This window comes from Triticum dicoccoides, chromosome 1B (genome assembly GCF_002162155.2).
Source record: "Triticum dicoccoides isolate Atlit2015 ecotype Zavitan chromosome 1B, WEW_v2.0, whole genome shotgun sequence".
In the NCBI taxonomy this organism is placed as follows: Eukaryota; Viridiplantae; Streptophyta; class Magnoliopsida; order Poales; family Poaceae; genus Triticum; species Triticum dicoccoides.
This window is the reverse complement of record NC_041381.1, coordinates 489,785,291-489,792,546: the sequence shown is the minus strand read 5'-3', so window position 1 is coordinate 489,792,546 and position 7,256 is coordinate 489,785,291. Positions and strand designations below refer to the sequence as shown.

At 46.5% G+C, this 7,256-nt stretch overlaps 1 long non-coding RNA gene across 1 annotated transcript; it reads right to left on the bottom strand.

The window, feature by feature from the left end:
* Positions 1 to 3,658: 3,658 nt before the first annotated feature.
* Positions 3,659 to 6,926, bottom strand: LOC119307288. Its single transcript, XR_005149232.1, has 5 exons — positions 6,825 to 6,926; positions 6,221 to 6,744; positions 5,389 to 5,517; positions 4,785 to 5,188; positions 3,659 to 4,083 (listed from the first exon to the last, which is right to left on the bottom strand). It is a non-coding gene; the product is annotated as an uncharacterized LOC119307288 (long non-coding RNA).
* Positions 6,927 to 7,256: the final 330 nt, after the last annotated feature.

The window sequence follows — 7,256 nt, the reverse complement described above, 5'->3', positions numbered from 1 at the left end:
CGTAGGAGTTGTTGCTTGTCCGGATTCACTCCGGCCCCATCTGCATTGTTATCGCCAGAATTACACACATGCCGCACTTTACAACGGAATTATTTTTCGGAGCATATATTACCTGAGGGGGTTCCCTTGGCAATAGCTGAAGCGGCCAGTGCGGCCTCGAGTTGGGCCTTGCACTCTGCCAGCTCCTGAGACAGTTGCGTGTTCTTCTCTGTAAGACCCTGCATAACATATGATCCTTAAAACAGTTATTTTAACTATTTCAAGTCTCAGGGGCTACTGACATATATAACCATCAGATTTACTCATCCGTATGTCTTTTACATACTGCTCTGTGGCTCTGGCTAGACCATTTTGAGCGGCACGGAGGTACGCATCTCCCGTATTAAAGGCGCTCAATGCCTCTCGGGAAAAACATGGGTCCTGAAGAACAGTCCGGTGATGCATGTGGTTCATGGCACTCTCCACCTCTGAATTGGTGGCAGATAGCCCATCTGCATCCTCTGTCGGAGGAACACCCGACACGCGCCCCGTGTCCGCCTCCGCTTCCGGACCCGACCTTGAAGTCTGTCCGGTGGATATAGTCCGGCGGGCTCTCTTCTTCCTAAGGAGAGCATGAGCGTTAGCATGACTTTAGGGCATAAACCCTAGGCATTAAATTTGCACGCCGTACCGTTGCACCGGAGTCTTGATCTGGTCCGCACTTCTTTTTGGCCCGCCTGGCTGCAGCGGCCCTTGTTGGCTGCCCACCGCGGGACCGGCACTCCGCCTCAAGGATTTCCCCTGCAAAACGAAACACTATTGGTTTACAGCATTCAAAATAAGGCATGGATGGACGTCCTTCAAAGTACAAGGACTTCGGTCTCGGTTACCTTTGAGGCTGGAAGTAGTCCGGGATAATCGGCCGTAATGGCCAGTAAGGTGTTGTCCTTACTCAATTGATGAAACACCCCATCAATTAACTCCACACATAAGTCCGGGTCCTCTTGGGAATCCGGATCGAGGGACCGTTCTGGGTCCTCGGGCTGTGGGGGAGGGTTGTTGATCTCCTTCACCGTCTGGCGTAGCTCCTGCGTTAACATCGCCAGACTAAGTACCCAGTTATGAGAATTTCGAAAGCGGGTAGATAAGTGAAAGTGTTCGCTTACCCAGCTCGGAGGGTTATACATGGAGAATTCGCCCCGTGGGTTGACGCGGATGAATTCCTCTTCTTCTCCCTTGTACAAAGTGGATAAGATCTTCATTAGAGTGGCGGGCGAATCTGGTCCCTTGCGACTGCACCGTGTGGCGTCGTCCTCCCTGTTGAAATCCCACATGGGGTGGCCTCTGTACTGAAGCGGCTGCACCCCCCGCGTAATGCATGTGGCCATGACCTCGATCATGGTCAATCCGGAATGAGCCAACAATCTTATCCGGCTCATCAGGTAAAGGACGTCCCTGCCAGTTTCCCTTTGGGGATTCCGTGGGTGTCAGCTAAGGCGTTTCTTTAACGGAGCATTGTTAAACTCAGGGAGGCTGATCCGCACAGGGTCCGGCAGGGGGACGTCATCCACATAAAACCATTCCGAAGACCAGTCCTCGGACGCCTTCTTAGGGGTACCGGATAGGTATCTGGTCCTGGCGATGCACCATAGTTCGGCTCCGCCCACTTGATAAATTGACCCCCCTGAGAGCGGGGCACAAGGCAAAACAGCCTCTTCCACAGTGTGAAATGGGCCTCGACGCCCAAGAATAGATCGCAGAGGGCCACAAAGCCCGCCATGTGCAGTATGGAGGCAGGTGTGAGGTTGTGTAGCTGGAGGCCGTAGAACTCCAGTAGACCTCAGAGAAACGGATGAATTGGAAATCCAAGTCCCCTTATTAAATAAGGTACCAGGCACACCCGCTCTCCTTGGGAGGGATTGGGGACGCTCTCCGCCTGCTCTCCGTCGCCATAGGTGGCAGTCCCGGATCGAACTGGGACCATATATGCCGGGGGGAGTAGCCCCTTGGATTGAAGCACTACTAGCTTGTTGTGCGGGACGGAGCATCTCTCCCAATCTCCAGGCTTGGGTCCGGGAGCGCGAGAAGAGGAGCCGCGTTGGCTGTCCATGGTGGAATGGATTTTCTGGTCAGAAGCGCTCCTATGAAAGCTTGCGAAGGGGAGATGGTGTGGTTCGGATCTAGATCCTCGTCTCTTTTTATATAGGCAGCTTATTTGAGCAGCTAGGGGGGAAAATGTAAAAATACCTTGGCTTTTCACATTCGTTCGACACGTGGAAGATGGCCTTTATTGGACGTGGAAGCCAAGGAGCGCAGCATTTATCAGAAGTCGGACACTATTCTACAAGTATATGGAGCTGGAGAAGAACCCGCCTTGCAATGCCGAAGACAATTTGCGCGCCGGACTCGTCGTCATTGAAGCCTGGTTCGGGGGCTACTGAGGGAGTCCTGGATTAGGGGGTGTCCGGATGGCCGGACTATGACCTTTGGCCGGACTCCCGGACTATGAAGATACAAGATTGAAGACTTCATCCCGTGTCCGGATAGGGACTTTCCTTGGCGTGGAAGGCAAGCTTGGCGATACGATATGAAGATCTCCTCCCATTGTAACCGACTTTGTGTAACCCAGCCCTCTCCGGTGTCTATATAAACCGGAGAGTTTTAGTCCGTAGGACGAACAACAATCATACTATAGGCTAGCTTCTAGGGTTTAGCCTCTCCGATCTCGTGGTAGATCAACTCTTGTACTACCCATATCATCAATATTAATCAAGCAGGAGTAGGGTTTTACCTCCACCGAGAGGGCCCGAATCTGGGTAAAAACATCGTGTCCCTTGTCTCCTGTTACCATCCGCCTAGACGCACAGTTCGGGACCCCCTACCCGAGATCCGCCGGTTTTGACACCGACAGCGCCCCCCTTTCCTACTCCCTCTCCCTCTCCTTCCTTCCCCTCTCTCCCTTGTGGTGGAATCCTACTAGGACTAGTATAAGGCCCATGCGTTGCTACGGGCAAAAGCCAAATTCCCATGCGTTGCCATGAAATAATAAAAATATGAACACGTTGATCAAACTATTCTTCTAATTTAGAAATACGGGTTAAGCATGGTTACATTCAGATTCCATCATGCAACGACGAATATAAATTCTCTTTACTTTTTTTCCTTCTGGGCAATCTTCGTATGTCCTTAACTAACCAAATCGATCGCCACCACCCAAGAACTCATAACTGGATATATATCATCCATTTGTAAGTAGTATTAGTACTCTCTCTGTAAAGAAGAAATATAAGAGTGTTTTGATCACTAAAGTAGTGAATCTAAACGCTCTTATATTTCTTTACGGAGGGAGTACCACTCAACTTCACGCATCCATGTGTCACTATTAGAAGGTACACAAAGATTGACAGTCAATATTACAAGGTACACAAAGATTGACAGTCACTATTACAAGGTACACAAAGATTGACAAATTCACATAAGCCTCTTATTTCAGCAATAATAGCACAATCAATGCAACCTTCAGATAATAAGCTCATTGTATATAGGAAAGGTTCCATTTATCTTGAATCAAGATTTTTCAATAACAAGTTGGATATTTATCTAATGTTTTTGAAGCTGGGGAATATGTATACAATTAGTATCTTTATTACAAACAAAATGGCCTGGTCGTGGTCACAGAAGCAGGCCTCCCCACCAAGTTGAGAGACGGTGCGACGACGGCAAACCTGTCACCGGCCTTTAAGTCCATCCGCTTTCACGCCGGCCATGGTGGTCAACCTCGCCCCGAGCATCGACTTCTTCAGATGCGCGATGCAGATGCCTCGCTCTCCCTCGGAAACACCATGATGGACACAATCGACCTTGCCCTGCACACCGGCATGGTCACCATCGCAAGCATCACCTTCCCGTCTAGCCCGCGCTCGCCAACCGCCTCTCCCACAACCCGCTCAACAACTACCCGGCTCCTGCTTCCATGAAAATGCAATATATTTCATAGTCACCAAAAGGCAACAGGATCACCAATTAAATCCTAGTATGATAAAACATTTATGCCGAAATAGGAAATGTCTCCAAATCAAGCTAACTGCGGCCAAACTTTGGAACCTGAAAAAAATGGAGGGGAAAACGAAATCAGGAAAGGCAAGAGAAAGAAAGTCATATAGGATAAAATTATCTCACTGCTCCAAACATATACAGTACTGCTAAGAAATCTCCTTATTAGTTCTTTTATAGAATTAGCCCACTGATGAGATAAGATAGTAAATATAGTTATTTCTTACAACAATCTTTGGAAGATTAGTATTAAACATATACATCGGGAATTCACAAAAAAAACATATACATCGGGAGAAGAAGTGATTTTTTTCCAGAGAACTAGCTGAACAAAGAAACTACAATTAATAAAGTAGCACATAGTCCGTGATGTAATTGGTAGCAGTACAGGTCCGCTGATGTTTCCACACAAACACAAATTACCTGAAGCCTGCCAATCAAATCGAGTACGGTACGTATTAAAAGAACTACTATGTGAGCTAAGGAAGCAGCATCGAGGACGCAAGGAAATACGATTGTCACTTGTCAATACATTCCCCAAATCTCCCAATTATACACTACATGCTCATACACTTCTATTTTTGTCTAGGTCTGCTGGCTGTGAAAACTGAAGTATGTGGATGTTTTTGACCTGTAAGTGCAGCTAGGGATGAATGTAATTCAGAAAACTAAAATACAAAGTAGATGTTTTCTGCTTGTAAGATAGATCTGCTACCAACCATTCACAAGGATTAAGCTAGATGCTGGCAAACCTTGTTCAGGAGGTTGCGATGGCTAATACAGGTGACGAATTCTCATGTTTTTTCACTGGCTCCTTAGTACTATGAAGAAACCACCCAGCTCTGCATCCAAAACTTTTTGCTGCAGCCAAAAAGAATCAATAATCTCTGTCCTTCAAGAAGTAATGCTAATCAAGCATCCAATGCCTTTAAGTCCGTCCGCTTTCACGCCGGCCACGGTGGTCAACCTCGCCCCGAGCATCGACTTCTTCAGATGCGCGATGGCAGATGCCTCGCTCCCCCTCGGAAACACCATGATGGACACAATCGACTTTGCCCTGCCCACCGGCATGGTCGCCATTGCAAGCATCACCTTCCCGTCTAGCCCGTGCTCGCCGACCGCCTCTCACACAACCCGCTCAACAACTACCCAGCTCCTGCTTCCATGAAAATGCAATATATTTCATAGTCACTAATAGGCAACAGAAGTAAGATCACCAATTAAATTCTAGTATGATGAACCATTTATGCCGAAATAGATACAAAGCAACTCATAGATTAAAGTTAAATCTAGCAATATAGTACACGTGGCACCAGAGTAAACCCCAGATTAAACAATGTGGTAGATAGTGTTTACCTGAATGCTGACAGAGGTATACCAAGTAAGAAAGCTAGTTACAGCCAAAGCTCGATGCCTCCAAACCAAAGTTTAACTCCTAACAGGAAATGTCTCCATATCAAGCTAGCTGCGGCCAAACTTTGGAACCTGAAAAAAATGGAGGGGAAAACGAAATCAGGAAAGGCAAGAGAAAGAAAGTCATATAGGATAGAATTATCTCACTGCTCCAAACATATACAGTACTGCTAAGAAATCTCCTTATTAGTTCTTTTATAGAATTAGCCCATTGATGAGAGAAGAGAGTAAATGTAGTTATTTCTTACAACAATCTTTGGAAGATTAGTATTAAACATATACATCGGGAATTCGCAAAAAAAAACATATACACCGGGAGAATAAGTGGTTTTTTTCCAGAGAACTAATTGAACAAAGAAACTACAATTAATAAAGTAGCACATAGTCTGTGATGTAATTCGTAGCAGTACAGGTCCGCTGATGTTACCACACAAACACAAATTACCTGAAGCCTGCCAATCAAATCGAGTAGGGTACGTATTAAAAGAACTACTATGTGAGCTAAGGAAGCAGCATCGAGGACGCAAGGAAATACGATTGTCACTTGTTAATACATTCCCCTAATCTCCCCAATTATACGGTACATGCTCATACACTTATATTTTTTTCTAGGTCTGCTGGCTGTGAAAACTGAAGTATGTGGGTGTTTTTGACCTGTAAGTGCAGCTAGGGATGAATGTAATTCAGAAAAATAAAATACAAAGTAGATGTTTTCTGCTTGTAAGATAGATCTGCTACCAACCATTCACAAGGATTAAGCTAGATGCTGGCAAACCTTGTTCAGGAGGTTGCGATGGCTAAGACAGGTGACGAATTCTCATGTTTTTTTACTGGCTCCTTAGTTCTATGAAGAAACCACCCAGCTCTGCATCCAAAACTTTTTTCTGTAGCCAAAAAGAATCAATAGTTTTGTCCTTCAAGAAGTAATGCTAATCAAGCAACCGATGCTATATTCAGTAAGGCATTTAATACAGGCAAATCCTTCCATGAAAAATCATATCAAACTTTCTCCAAAAAAATGGTAACAATCTGACGGTGCATCACAATGGGATGTCGATCACGTTGAAATAGAGTTCAAATTCCTTGCAAAGAATAAGATTGCTGTGAGGAAATTGAAAAGAAAGTTACAATTCTCATAAATGGATTGGCTGCAGGCATGCAGTACCTGAACACAGCACACACGCACCTCCTTTTCCTACCTCCAGATTGCGATCTGCACGAGGTCACCACCCAGCCACGCCTGGCCACCCCCCGCGCCCTTGATTAGCGGCGACAACGTTATCCATCTACATCAGCTAGCTGGAGAAACAAAGCCATATGTTACACTAAGAGTCAAATCGATGATCCCACAATTGTAACAATAGAACAAATAACCTAACCTTAAATCGGAAAGCTGCTACGTGGCTCCAGGCTCCATCTTCATGGCCATCGATCTGCTGATTATAGATCATCAACCCTCCTATATTAGCCGTGACCCTCGATTCTTGATACATCAGATGATAGGGGAGGGGGTGGGAAGACCATGGAAAAAGGGTATATCAGATCGAACCTGCTCTGATCAGGTCGCCTGGGTCAGTCCTACGGCGCAGGATGGCGGAGCTCGGCCACAGACAACCGTCTGGATCCTGCAGGTGCACAGGGCATCCACAGGACAAACACGCCCAACACAGCACACTCGCATGCCCGCCATGGACAGATCACGTATGCCCACTCGAACGCACATGCAGAGACGCACGCCATCGATCCAACGGTTCCGCCAGGCGTGTTGGAGAAGGGGGATGCAATGGAGGAAAGTGCACACGCAAAAAAGG